At 41.1% G+C, this 15,148-nt stretch overlaps 1 protein-coding gene across 4 annotated transcripts in view; it reads left to right on the top strand.

The window, feature by feature from the left end:
- The window catches only part of fignl2 (fidgetin like 2), a 46,483-nt gene that overhangs the window by 17,019 nt on the left and 14,316 nt on the right, over nt 1-15,148 (top strand). Inside the window, exon 1 of one of the 4 annotated variants that reach the window (XM_005478117.4) lies at nt 14,281-14,421. The exons of 2 other annotated variants lie outside the window; for them this stretch is intronic. The gene's annotated coding sequence lies outside the window, so the exon portion shown is untranslated. Of the gene's footprint in view, nt 1-14,280; nt 14,422-15,148 lie in introns of those variants that run through there. One more of the 4 variants, XM_005478118.4, reaches the window with a different exon arrangement.

Here is a 15,148-nt window from a genome sequence, read left to right as displayed (position 1 = left end):
GTTCTATGTCATTTACTGTTAGTTGAGTGTGCTGCTTTTTGAATGTCATTTGCAGTAAAACACTAAGTGGGCTGCAGGGTATCTACCTACCTACAGTGTTTTCCTTCAGTATGATACATTTCTGTGTATTCCACACTTATTTATATACCCACAAAAACTAGTCTAATCATTCATTTGATTTAGGACAGTGTTGCTCTTCTACACCAATGAATATAGGATATAGTTCTGTAAGCTTAAAGTATATTGTAATGGAAGACCGTATAATATTATCGTTGTTGTTGTTGTTGTTATTGTAACCTGACTAGATCCAGGCCTGACAGGACTCACACAGGACCGAATGTCTCCTTTGCAGCCAGAAGTCCAGCTCAGCACCTCTGGACCTCAGTGGAGCGACCATTGATTTGATCTCCTCGCTCATTCCTCGATTGACACAGATACACTGTGTCACGGCTCCTTGGCGGGATAAATCTAAGTCTGTCTAAACAGGCCCACTGTCAGCAGACATTTTAACTTTGTTTTTTTTTTACTTTCTTTCTTTTTTTCCCCCCTCTTTGGTGTTTATGGAGATTTTCAGCTCATAGTTCAATAGCAGCCTTGCTTTGCTTTGGATGGTGATTGCTTTTCTCCCTGCTCATTTGCATACTAAGAGTGGGTTCCCACTGAAAAGATCAAGGTAATCTATGTGTGGCCGGTGCTGGGCTACTGCCAGGAAGACTCTGTCGATTCCATTAAAGGTGGGGCCAGATGTTTGTCATTACCTTTATTGATAACCACGGGGTCAATACTGTGATTTATTCTGCTGGGATAGGGCTAAGCTTTAGTCACAAGTTTCACCACAGCCTGATCAATAGTACACAATGGACAAGTACAACATGCCCACACGTGAACTGAGAGCCTCAGCAAAGCTATAAATCTGTCACAAAGTTTTGTGCTTAGGTGCACATAGCAACCACATAGAAACCGTAAAAACAGCTGCGTGTTTTTGTTTCTTTTTTAGTGTATTTATTTCTACCTGAAAGCCCACATCCTGTGGATGTGTGTCACTTATTTTTCTTTCTATTGGTCCTCTTCACTGGGTGCTCTTTCAGTGTTGTCTCTCTTCAAAACAAAACTCAACAAATTGCACCGTGGTTATTGTTTTAGTTTTCTACTTATTAATCATAAAGCAGCATTTATTTATGTTTTCAATGCGAGACTTAATCCATTTAAAGAAATCTGACAAGTATTTTCGGATTAAACATTAAATTTCACTGTTGCTCATGAAGTGTAGTGGTGAAGTCAGTGCAGCTGTTTGTTTAAGGCATTGTGACCAGAGCTGGACATTCCTCTGGTGGTTGTGGTCTGTAGGAGGAGGGCACTGTCTGTACCCTCTGAATAGACGCTGAGTCGCCGAACTGGACCAAAATGTAATTACCTCTAGCTCACAATGTCACACTGCAGACCAGAGCCTGACAGCAGCCTCAAAATGAAACACGCTGGGATTGAATTAACCTCCAGCTGTGTGTGTGTGTGTGTGTGTGTGTGTGTGTGTGTGTGTGAGATTTGAACTGTTCTTATACCTTTTTTCATGAGTGCGATTCTGAGATTTTTCCGGGAACTTACACTGTCACACACTTATATAGCACAGGATCTGTTTTCTAAAATGCTTGGGCAAGCAGTGCTGTTTTGTGGAGTTCTGTGACTTTTGGCCCAGCCAGCCAACTATAGAAATCAGCCACTGAATAGTGAAATGCAGTGCTCTGGGGAAAAAGAAGAAAAAACTGAGTACACATACAAATGGTCTCTCTGGCTGAGCTTTTTAGATGCATTGATATGATAAGCCAATAGATTTGGAGCTATTAGAGTCACTCTCTCTGTCAGTGACAGTAATTTGCTGCTCTCAGTATAAACCTTTTTGTCACAGCCTTTAACATCAAACTGATTTTATCCCGAGATTTATTGAGATTGATTCATATTTTCATCATGTAATTTGTTCTCTGAATGTGTATTGTATGGGCTGGCTGGAATAGAATAACGTAATGTGATGAGGACTTAAATGAGCCATTAATCTGGCAGACCCAAGGGTGAAATGCAAATTGCATGAAGTATACAGCACATCACACATTTAATGAAATATTCAAGTTGAAAATCCTCACTGAGATTGATGTGATACATGAGCAAATTCATCTACTGTTTGAGGGCTTAACTTAAATCACTTACTCATCCTTCTTGTGTCATATTTGTGACTCAGTATTGTGTATGGCGCTGCCTGGTGTCAATGGGGATCTCCTCCCATATTAGAGCATCAGTCTGTGGTGGTGTTTGGTGGCATCAGATCAGCTGATACATAATTTTTCAGAGGTTCTCCATTGAATTCAGCTTTGGAGAATGTGAGGATGAGTCAGTGGTGTCAATGCCTTCATCAACCAGAAACTGCCTACACACTCTGGCTACATGATGCCGTGCATTGTCCTGCACCGGGATGCACCCAGCATACAACAGACTAACACACAAGTCTGTGTGTGACACTTTAAGCATATGCCTTCCTAGGCCATCGCTGGCCCACTGCAAAATTGGACATGCTGGATGATGACAACTTTCGCAGTGGCATGTCCTGACTCCTTGATGTCTGTCGTATGCGCTCAGTGTGAAGCTGTTGTCAATGAAGAGATCTGCAAATTTTGGTGTTTTCTGGTGAATGCTAGTCAGTCTGCATGGTGCTGGGCTGTGATTCACAATCGCTTGTTTCCTAACTGGACAGATTATCCCTGGAGTCGTTGTTACGCTACAGTGATCAAATATTGCCTTAATTTTTTGAAAACTGTATTTATTTCATTCTTTAAATAGTACAGAGTAAACTTAAACAGTACTACAAAAGCTTAATAATATGTACAGTAAATACAGGGAACAACTTATTTGTTTCCCCCCCCCCCAGCATGTTCAATCAAAAGCACTTTATTCATCACGCACAATGTCAGAGGAAAACTCGGGCTTTAAAAGGAGACACCAGGTGCTCTAAGATTAGAAATCAGGAATGGAGATAATGTTGTGCAGGAAGGGGGAAACAAAGTGATGATTTACAGTTTATCTGTGGAAGACACTGGGTATTATAAATGATCCAGTGAAACCAGAGAGAGGTCTGAGCCAGTGTGCTGTCAGGGCTTCCTGGCTGTATAATTGAAAATCATTCAGACAGCTGTACGTTTTAACCTTGGACCATGTCTTGGTCACTAACTGATGGGTTGGGATGCACAGCAGTTGAAGTCTGAGGAGTAGATGGGTATACGTTGAACAGGTGTGTGTCTTCATGGATGTGCTGTTTGAATAAAGCTTTATCGAACACCATTAAAAAAAAAGTCCTTCTGTAGAAGTGCTTCAGTATCTCTTGACATTGATTTTTTTTTTCCCATTATAACTCTGCACAACACATTATCGAGCAGGCTGAATCATTTCTATATGTGGGCCGATTACATTTCAATGCAGTCTTAACCAGCCTCCACCAACGTACTGTCAGATGTAACAAACCAGTTTCTGAAGGAGCTTATAATCTTTGGGAGTGATACAAACCAACAAAGCCATGAGTGAACTCCAGGAAGTAATGGATACCCCTGGCCTGTCTTAGCAGAAGCCTGTCTCCTTCCTCCATGCAGAGGGCTGGAGCAGTGTAGTCGTCTCTTCCCTCATGGAACCAGATGCATTATTGATGGATGGCCGATTGGGAACTCAATTACACAGAGATTACTGGGCTGGCAGACACTGGGACACCACTACCCTGTCAGAACTATTGAATTAGAGCACAGGAGAGGAGGGAAAGTGTCCTTCAGAGATGCTGCTTTTTTTCTCTCTCTTTCTTGGTATGGCAGATGGCCACATCCTAGTTCATACTCTGACAGTTGACCTTCACAACAACTGTAGCTTTGGCTGCGCAGCTAGCCGGCTGGGTAGCGCTGTGGTGAGCAGTAGTGCGAAGCTTATTTCACACTAACCTGGATCTGGACGCCGTGGTGTGGTAGTACCTGTCGCGGCTGTGATTTGTAGCGCACACACGCGTTTGTGCATTCCTCAGTGTAATTTGATGTATCAAGTGACAGCTGCTCTTCCTTTAACACCGAAGCAGACGCAATGATGAGAGAGGCTCAGAATGCGAATGTATGTGCATAAATATTGGCATTTCACCAAATCTCATTCATATAACATGGCCTACCTGAATGAGAATCGTGCCTTGCAGGGTCGTATGCTATTACAAGTTTAATGTGAAATCTGGATGGCAGAAGATGAGAGTGGTGGAGGGGGGAGGCTCGGCATCTGAAATGGAAGCATTCATCTTCCTTTTCTGTTGGTCAGCAAATGTGTTGAAAGGAAAAAAGCAAGGTGAGGAAAGCTGATCTCAAAGAAGAGAAATCATTTCATAGCAGACCACACAGTGAAGCATATTCCACCCCTTGGCCTGGTGCAAGCTGCCTGTCCTAAGCTTCTGGTTATTTTATTCATCAGTGAAAGTATGAACGTCTGTGGATTTACACTTCTGCTCTTGGTGGTTTTTGTTAAAGGAATCTTGATACATTTTAAACAGCCATTTACACTTACTTCATCCTGTATCTTTGGAAAACACATGGACAAGGTTTTTGGGGGTTTTTTTTTTTTTCCCATTTCTCAAGTGTCTTCTTCTGTTGTTTGTATGTCAGTGTGTCAGTGAAGAGAGCTACTCTTGAAAGAGAGCATTGTTCAGGTTTGCGTTGTCAATGGAGACGAGGCCATAGCCAGGATTAGGTGGACAACAGGCAGCTTTCACCGGGCTCTTGCTTTATCCAGGTCTTTTTCCAACAGGCTGGGCAGTTTAGAAAAGACACCCCGGTGAGCCATGCCCCACTCTGTTGCCCCTGTTTCCCTGAACACTGGGCATGGGTTAGCCCCTGGAGAAAAGGTTTAATAAGGAGTGGAGAATAGCCATTAGCTCCCTACCAGCCTCTGTTGATGGAGGAGAAAATAGAGGGACCAACAGACCAACATGAACTATTGGAGCCTGTGACAATCACATCACAGAGGAAACTAATTCCCTTTTCCTGAGGGTGAAGCCTGTCCACCAGCTCAGAGCAGAAAACACTGCCACAGTCATTACAAAATTTAATTACCTAGAGTTTGGAAAACTAGAGTGGTTATGTCTGATGTATTAGTACCAAAATTATCCCAGCAACTAACTTCAGCTGTGCGATGAGATGCCGGGTCAGGATATTGTCTGAAAGTAGTCAACAGCAAACAAACTACTAGTGGGTGTAGAATACTAATCGGTCACTTGTTTGCAACAGTGTTTTTATCCTTTTAGTTAATTAGTGGCCTAATTCACAGTTCAGATCAGTCCTTATTGGGGGGCTGCTGTGCTCATAGCCAGAGCTCCATGCATGCCTGACATCACCATATTAAGGATATTCCCTCTTGTTGACATAGAGATCCAAGAGGGGGAAAAACTTTTGGAAATGGATCATTTAGAACAGTCTGAAGCCTGAGTATTTGGCTCACACAGCTTAAATGTACATAAACAGACCTCATTATTTGAAAATTTGGACAGGTTTAAGCTGGGTCTCAGTATATATTGACAGTAAATCAGGAAAAGCGTAATAGGTTGACTTGATGTAATTTACATTCTCTCAGCCATGTTCATCGGCCAATATCTAAAGAAGTTCTGGCTTGGTGTGTGTGTGTGTGTGTGTGTGTGTGTGTGTGTGTGTGTGTGTGTGTGTGTGTGTGTGTGTCTCCTGATTTGCCTTGTCTCGTGTCTTTGTGTATTCGCCGCACCCCGTTCTTTATTTCACTTCATATACATATGCAAGCAAAGATCCTCTTTCTTACCATCTTATTTGTAAAACACATTGCCTGTATTTTCTCGCTGTGATGTCATGCTGGATACAATCACACTGTTAAGGTTGCAAGCAGATGGCAAACATTGATTTTTCTCATACCTGCACTGCATTTATGAAATGGCCTCTCAAAGTAAAATCAATTTCAGTCGATGTTCTCAAAGTCTTTTCTGTCACAAACAAATTTATCAAAACCTGCTGGTACGGCTGAGTCATTAAGTGAGATTTTATCCAAACATAGCTGTACCACGCTAGTTGCCAGGTAGAGATGATCTGATCAGCGTTCTCTGAATCATTTTTGTAGAAAGAAGCTCCGAGTTTGTCTCGGTTAACTCTGTAACGTTCGATCATGTGATCGTGACTCAGCTGGTAGAAACAAACTTATACAAGTAGCTGAGTAGGCTGAAAATGCACATTGTGAGTCATTGTCCAGCCATTTGCCAAAAGACTGAAATTATTGGAAGAAATTTGAAATAATGAATGCATTCATGCAATTTAAACCTGACCTATTCACAGTGAATAAATGCATGCCATTATTTAAGGAAATCATCTTCATTAAGTAAGCATTTTTGCAAATTAATGTCAGTGACTCGTAGCATCAAGTTACAATCTGCCTCAGTAAGCACAGTTATCATTACTGATGAAGCTGCCCTCATTTGTAGGACAAAGGCGTGCCGTGCCTCTTGTATATGTAATTAGGTGTGTTAGTGAATTTTTTTTCTTTTTATTTAAAGCACGCCTCAGATTCAAATGATGGAAATTACTACATATCACAGGAGTGCATGCATACACATGATGGGTGGAGTTGGAGCTTCACTGTGTAGGTGCTGAGATTCAATCACATGCAGTTTCCTTCCATATAACCATATTTGCTGCCTCCTCACACCTTTTAATTCCCATCTTCCAAATTTGTATTTTTCTTGTCAGTTGCTATCACGCAGCAACTGTGTTTGATCTATCGATTAACAGTCAGAAATAACCGTAAAATTGAAAAAGTACATTTGTTGACACGGACTCGTTACATTTACTTTCCACTAAACAATGAGGTTCATGGTTGTGTGGAAAGTAAATGTAACGAGTCCATGTCAACGACGCCCAAAGGCTCATTCTGAGCCAGGAAAAACACTTTTATTGACGGTAACTGGAGCCGGGTCCTGCAGCCAGCGGATTCTCTCGTTGTATTTAATTTCAGCTCAGAGCTCTATTTTCTATCTATTTTGTCTACTTGGAGTCCTCTGTCCTCCTTCATCACAATAACCAACCTAAACGGCACATATCTGAACCTGAAACCAATTTAAAATCTAAATTCAACTCCGTGACCTCCATATGTCCAGAGCTCTGTTTCCATGCCATCAGACTGCATGCCTGCATGGTGTGGAAAGTTCAGGTTCCCAGTGTCACATGACCCTATCCAGATTAACAACATGCATGAACGTGACTACAGACCCTTTGACACTACAGGTTTATGCCGATCACAGAGAAAGTCACAGGATGTATTTAGAGACGGTCAAGTTGTGTGATTTTTATTTAAAAAAAAAAAAAAAAAATGTTTAAAGACATTGTTCACTGCCTTCTTTGTAGTTACCCTGTAAGGTGTACAGAGTCGTACATGTGTTCTTTTATAAGTTTCAAATACAGAATCAAAGGACTTTAGTTTGTGTTTGAGGCTTTGCAGATGCTGTGCTCTCACTTGAAGAGACATTGAATACAATTTTACCAAATTCTAAAGCTTTAACCATCTACTATATCCTTATGCTTTTCAAAGGCTCTTCCACGACTGAAGTGCGAAGCTATTCATCGACCTGTGAAGTGCGTGAGTGTCTTATCACTTCGGAGCGGTAAATCTGATGTGTCTGTTAAGTTTTGTGAATGACCTCTGCGCTGTGGGGTGTGTGTATGTGCTGCGTCAGTATCTGAAAGCGCTGTCGGTGTGTGCGGCAATGCCACAGGGTTTAACCCCGCTGCATTGATCCCTGGGTTGCTCAGGGCTGTTGCCTAATTCTCCAATTTTCAGCTGTTAGAGATAGAATTGGAATAATAAACAGCTGAACCTCCCACTAATAATCCCACTGACTCACCCCCACACCCCCGTCTTCAGGACAACTGGGGTCGGGGTAGAGTTTCTCTGTCCACCCTAATCTCAGCCAAAGCCTCAGCACTCGCTCCTCTGCCCTAATGAAATGATATTGGCCAGCTTGGTAAGCCTGGAAGTGATTATCGCTACACAAACGCATGCACATTTGGATGATTTGTAGATACTTAAAGCGCCTGCATTTGTCATACACACTCCTCAGCATATGTATGTACGTTTGCAAAGTATCTGGAAAAACTCTTGGTTTCCTCAAACAAACAAGCCTCTCTCAGCTTTACAATTCTACCACAGGAAGGAGAATACAGGAGATGATGATGATAATAATAAATGCTTTAAAATAGACACTGCTTTGTTTTGCAGCTCCTCAGTTCATTCTGTGTCTGAAAAAAAGCAGGTTTGGTTCTTTTTAAGGCTTTAAGGCCACCAGCCCTTTAAGTCAGCTTTCTTTTGATTGGCTCCCCCTTGCAAACAGATGCCTCAGAGGGTAGGTGGGTGGGGTTTTTGTGCTATGTTAGAGATATTCTGACTCTAATGACAATGACATCATGCAGAAAACTGTTCATAAAAGTCTGAAGCTTAAACTTTTGGCTCACAGGGGATTTTTGAAATGTTTTCACACCCACCTGAGCCACGCTCCTCTTTAGCTTTTACTTCAGTGCTTGTTTGCAGTGTTAGTAATGTCATTTATAGATTCTGTGTTAACGCTAGTGGGAAAGTAATTGCCAACATTTCAGATTTTCTGAATACCTCAGCGCATTGAAAAATTAATATTGGTGTGATCTTCATGCGGGTCAGTGTAGGTAGGTCTTTGAAATGGTGAAGAACTATGAATGAGACTTTGGTTAAAGGTCTGACTTCAGCTTTGTCTGAAGTTTGCTGAATTTTCTCAATAACAGCTGAAAAACATGTTTTAGGAAACAAGTTGAGTGGTGTCATTCTTAAAGAGGTTATTCAACAGTACTTACTAACATGTTGAAGCTGCCTGTCATGTTTGGGTCAGGAATAGCCAGAAAAAGAAAGATATCACTGGTAACTGTCTCTGATATTAACACCAGCATAGATTTTGTTTTTGTTTGTTTTGGGGTTTTTTTTTTTTTTTTTTTGGTTTTTTTTTTTACATTGTTTAATTATATTTTTGGACTGTGGTGGGTAATGTAAGGTGAGTGGTTGAATGTACCCACTCCACATAATTCCTTGATCATGTCCGCTTTGAGGCGTTGTCTCACCATGTCTCACCTGCAGAATGCTCACAGTGAAACTGCAACTTTGACTGACTTTGTGTCAAGTGCTGATTTCTGTCCATGCAGCTGATAAGTGTGACATGCTTAGCTAATCACCCTGCGGGGCTGCTCTGCATGCAGATTTTCATTTAACCAAATTAAATATAAGCCTGATTCAACGGTTTGGCTCAATGTGAAAAGGCTGACCTGCTCCCACAGTTCATCATCGGGGTGAACAACCTGCTGAATGGAGGTGTTGAGCTGGCGTATGAGGTCAAACACTAGCGTGTTGACCTGTACCCTTTGTCCATTCAGGAGTAATTTCATTCGCCACGGCTCTTTTGTCTACCTCTCATATCTTTCCATTAACCTTCAACCACCGGGCTTCGATGAATCCTCAGAGCCCCGACAGTAACCCATGTTCTTTACTGTCTCCTGTGCAGAAAGTTTTCAGAGAAATGTGGAGAGCCAACACTGTCACAGGTGTGTTGTCGTGTATCAACGCATGTTTGTGGCAGAGGCACCTGCCAAACTCTGCTGTGACAGGGGAAGTGGTCTGTGCAGATAATGTCTGCTCGGTTTCATTGTTACTCTGTTTCAGTTTTTTGGCTTGCTTCAAGTCCTGGGGCCCTGAAGTCTTTGTGCTGCGGTAGTGCTGGACTCAGCATGCTGTCTGTGTCCACACACTGCTGCCTCAGCACTAATAAGGCAATAGTATGATAGAGGGAGCGCCAGTTGTCTGCTTTCAACGTCCCTACTCAACCGTACCCTTACCTAATGCCCTCCCCCACAAAGACACCATTACCAAATCTTTTAAGGATCCCATATTAGGGAAAAAATCAAGAAGTCTAATTGTGGTTCTGAACCGGGTCTCCCTGGGTGTGGTAAGTTTTGTAACCCCTCTAATGAGTTGCTGTGTTTCGTCCTATGGGTTTATTGCACTGCATTCCAATTTAAGTCATGTCACTGACCACCGGAGCATCTCCTAAAAAAGCTCAAACCACATGGTTCAAATGAGGCCAGTACGGTTTTAACACCGTACACAATAAAACGACTCTGAGGCCCTGACAACGTGATGATTTTAAAAGAAGGCGGCCTAACAAGGAACACGGCAACACAAATGACCAGATGGGCTGAGGGGAAAAAATGTCAACGTTAACCAAAAAATGTGTCTGTTAAAGTTAATATTGGAGAGGTTTGTTTTTTTTCTTTAATGGTTTTATTAACAATGAGGGATTTATTGATATGAGAAATCCCACATATTTCTTTTTGTCTAAACTTTAAATATTAAACTCGGGGAGCAAATTGTAACATCAGAATAATGTTTTTTATCAACTGCAATTATTCACCAGTGATAAACGGTTATATCACTTGACAACATAATGAGCTATAATAGCATCAGTACAGTATAAATTATTACAGCCACCCTCCTCTGGGCAAACACTTTCTCTAATGCTGTCATATGATAAAGTCCATGCACGCCTAACGTGATCACAGTGTCCCTCTCTATTTTCAGCCTGCCCACCGACTGTGTCTGCTAATTTCTATATGAATATTTGTGGTGCGTGCTGTGTGTGAGAGAGTGGCGTGCTGTAACATGTGTAGTGCTGAAGCTTGAGTGGAGTAGTGGCTCCATGTAACAAGAGGAGATGACTGGGCCATGTGGCCCTCAGTGTGGTGCTAAAAACAGCCCAGCAGCTCTGTGTGTGTGTGTGTGTGTGTGTGTGTGTGTGTGTGTGTGTGTGTGGAGTAAATGAAACACCACCTGACTATAAGCGCAAAAACCGAAACATTGGAGTAACAAATAACTAATCAAACATGCATCAGAAATCTTAAAACGGTCATTATTGTCACACCAGTCCTTTTCTTGGCCCTGTTTCATCTTCTGTTCTGCTAACGGTCAGAAATCTGGGCATTGATTTTGATCAGTTCACCTTTGATAACAATGCTCGTTGTCTTATACATCTGTCTTATAATGCTTTTATCATCTTGTTCTGAAATGGGAATTATCATTATTTATTTTTGACATGGCTCGATTATAACTTTTTGTTGTTCCTTGATTGCTTAAAAACTGTCCAGAATGCTGCTGTGAGGCTTTTCACCCGGCCCTCTAAAAGACTCCATGTGACACCAGTTCTGTCCTGTTTTCATTGGCTCTCTGTGATATTTTGTATTCAGTTTAAGATTTTGGTGATGTCTTTCAGAGCTATTCATGGTGTGACAGGTCTACTATGCATTTGAGGTAAGCTGATCAGTGTTTGTTGGAGGTACCTTGGTCCAGGATAAGGACAAAAGTGGACTGTGCTTTTGAGGTTGTGGTTGTGGCTTAAGACCAACCTGTGCAAGTTTACTTACTTAGTAGCTCCCTTGATGCTACTTATAAGCAGTCCATCTGGTTCTGCTACAAGTGACTGGAATATTCACTTCTCAGCCACAACATTAAAACCATCTGCCTACTTTTACACAGGTTTCACTACATTGGGGTGTACACAAAAGACCTCTGCGGTTTACTCTGGTGTCTGGAACCAGGACAATGGCAACAGATTTTTGGGTCCTGTGCCAAGTAGGACTTCTGTGTATTGGGCCACTTCTGGTGCATCCTGCCCCCAGATGCTGGGCTGAGTTGGGAGTTAGGAGGCTGAGCTACTCTTTTTTTTTTTGTTTCTTGCCGTTTTTGTGTTGACCTTTGCCGTCTTTATTGTAGTGGATTATGCTTTTTACAACTTCCCCTTAGATGCGGTCCCACTGCAATAATGTTTGATTACAAAAAAGATGACGCGACTGAGTTTCTAAATGGTTTATCATTTCTGCTCATAAGTAGAATGTGCTTTTTGAAATCAGCATTAGTGGAACATATTTTTAATGTCTACCATGACATTAATCCCACCTGCCTTATCGTCATCAAAGCAGACCTGACCTATTGTGGCACGTCCAGTGGGTTGCATGGTTGGCGGACTGGAATCTGGGAGGGGTCTGATGAAGGGTTTAGGCATTGGGTTCTTTATCAGGATCCTTAGATCTGTAAATTGTCTGGTTAGTATGTGTCAAAGGCTAGGATGTAACTTTTTCCAGCAGAACACTGAATTGTTATGGTCCAATGTTTTTTGGAGAGAAGTAATATTGCACTTAATGTTATTTCTCAGTAGTCTTTGTTAATCAGACATTTCAATTGTTATAAAGGGACAATTAAGACTATGTAGTTCACTATTCAAATGTTTAAAAGGTTTAAAAATTAGTGGTGAATATAAGACTGAAGTATGATTATCGCTCTATATATAAAATATTAGTTTTTGTTAATTGTTTGTTTTCATTTATTTGGTCTTTGTTTTGTTTAAATCTATTAATTAAAAGGGTTAAAAAAACATTTAGGAAATTCTCTGTAAAAAGTTCAGCTCTAATCTTCAGCCTACACCTTTATAGTTAGTGATGCCTTCTTTCTATTTGATTCAGTTCTTTAACTTTTTAAGCCTTTAAACCAATTTATATAATATAATATAACATAATTGAGGAAGAAAAAAAACAAACAAAAACAAGAAAACCGCACGTCTTTTGATATGCATATAAAAAATGTATTGGGCCACCTGTCATAAAAAACACATTTTAGAAATCTTAAGAAAACTTGTTTAAACTACAAATCACTTTGTTTATTAGGCAAATAATAAACTGAATTTATGTTTACATACTCAAATTTTAGCTAGCTAAACTACAGTAATGCAATATATGCAATACATTTAAATTGGTATCTTATTCAAAAAACTGTGCTTTACTGTGTTTTTTTTTTTTTTTTTTTTTTTTCCCACTTTTTTTTTTTTTTAAACAGTGAATCTGAAAATTCATGCTAACAACAGTAACTATATTTACCCTTTAAAATTCCCTTTTGATTATAGAGCTTGTATGTACTGGTGGATTAACAATTACCAAAACATTAAAAATGAGTCTGGTAATTTACCAGTTCTGTTAATTTAGTGCAGCTGTGGCACAAACCTTAAAATCGGTGGCGATCTAATAAATTTGTACATTTGTTCTTCCTTCTGGCTCACAAATGCTAAACCTCCATTTAAGATGCACATCTATCAATCAACCATTTAGCCTGCATTTATAAATTAAAGACCTTTTAAGCAATGCAAACATAAAAGAAATAAACTACAACAATACAGAGAAAAGAAGTGCAGGAGATGTGTAGAGATCCGCTTATTGCGTTTATTGCTTGTATCGGTGGCGACCATTGCTCGATAGATGTTTCCAGCTGTAGTCTTGCATTAATTTGTCCATAATAAATCCAATCTGTTATACTAAGGTCAAAGTTTATTGAGCTATTTCTGTTTCTGGCTCTACTCATCTGAACATTTGTTCACGCGGTCACCTTATCTGTGGCGATGTGCTGAATGGTGAAGTATGGTGTGATGGTCATGCATCAGGGCTTTGTGGAGACAAGTCTTCTGGGATGTGGGTGTATGGCTAATGTAGCCGTTGATCAGTAAATACCTCCAAGCTGGCTGCTTGCTGAACCACATTGTCTTCCTCGTGTTACATACAAGATGTTGTGTGGGTGTGGCAGCTTAGGAATTTTTGGAAGGCATGTTGTTTTTTTGTTTTTTTTTCGGAGCTTGGCTGAAAAATGGAAAATAATAATACACTCATACCAGGCTGAGATGCATTATTCTGCTTTTGAGAAATACTTTCTTCTTAATTAGTAATAAGCGATGAATATCATTTTTCAAGGATCAGTTTTCAAGTGTCTGTTTCAGTCAGCCAGTGAAGAAATAAGAGCTCGCTCCTCGGTGTGTTTTCACTGCAATTTGACCGCTGTTGAGCTTTCTCAATCCTCCTATGTCAAACCAAACTTACCCTGGGCATTTCCCTCCAGATAAAAACTCTCCGCTGTCCTCCGTGTCCAGGTTTCAGTATGAGCGAGCACCTTCACGCTCGCTCTCCTTCAGAGGATGATTGGTCAGTCCCCCACCCTCCCTGCTGCACTCCCCTTATTCTCTATCTCTCTTCCTACTTAAATACTTTTAGCATAAAGAGTGAGAAGGAGGGGAGGGAGAGGGGGATGGGAGATCCATGGGGGAGGGGAGCTGAGCGCTCGCTCTGTCACTGACGAGGGAGAGAAAGAGAGGGAGGGAGGGGGGAGAGAGAGAGGGAGGGAGAGAGAGAGCCGAATTGTGTCCCATATGTGGGGAAAAAAGCATAGCAGTGCACATGCAGGTCTGGTCTGCTCCAGGGATTATCCTAGCGCTTTCAGATCTGATGGAGGACATGCAGGCATGAATAGGTAAGACTGCTTGTCTTCTCTGCATCTATGTGTTTATCTGCTGTCATAGCCCGCTGCTATCCCTGCTGTTTGACTTGGCCGGGCTGAAGTTGGAGGAAGACGGGAACTGAGCGTGTTGAAACAGCTCTCCTGTTTGGCTACTGACCATGAGACATTTCCTTGAGAAAACTCAAATTGCTATCTCTGCCTTCTCCCTTCAGCCTCGCTCTGACCTGTGCTGATGCAGGGCAGTGTTTGTTTTAAGTGGGAACTGTGGTTTGCTGCTGTAGTGTGCATGTTATTCTGGGCTGAGTGGTAAAAGTTGACTGTCAGTCGGAGCAGAGTGGGTTTGTAGTCTGATACTGTGTTGTACGTGCAGCCTGTTGGTGTCCACAGATAGCCTTGTGGTCATTGCGTAATTTATCTTCTATGTGAACAGTACATTTGTGAATGTAAATCTGTATATAATAGGTTTGTTTTAAAGCAGACAGACTGCTGCCAAAAGTATTAACAGAGCATTAAATAAAACAGTTGTTTAAGACTTGGTTTACATATCTGAGATTATATAATTTATGACTTTTAATATTTGACTTATAAATGGACTGTAGATTCTACAGGTGTGGTTCAAGAAAACAAATGTGGTTTTCACAGAAAGCATTAATGGCCCCAATGGCTCAATGGAAAAAAAATTCATGGAAATATTTTATTTGCACGGGCTTGTTCAGAGAGGTGCTCCAGATGAGAAAAG

Source organism: Oreochromis niloticus, linkage group LG20, assembly GCF_001858045.2.
Source record: "Oreochromis niloticus isolate F11D_XX linkage group LG20, O_niloticus_UMD_NMBU, whole genome shotgun sequence".
Taxonomy (NCBI): Eukaryota; Metazoa; Chordata; class Actinopteri; order Cichliformes; family Cichlidae; genus Oreochromis; species Oreochromis niloticus.
The sequence above is the reverse complement of the archived record's forward strand: the minus strand, read 5'-3'. Positions and strand labels throughout refer to the sequence as shown.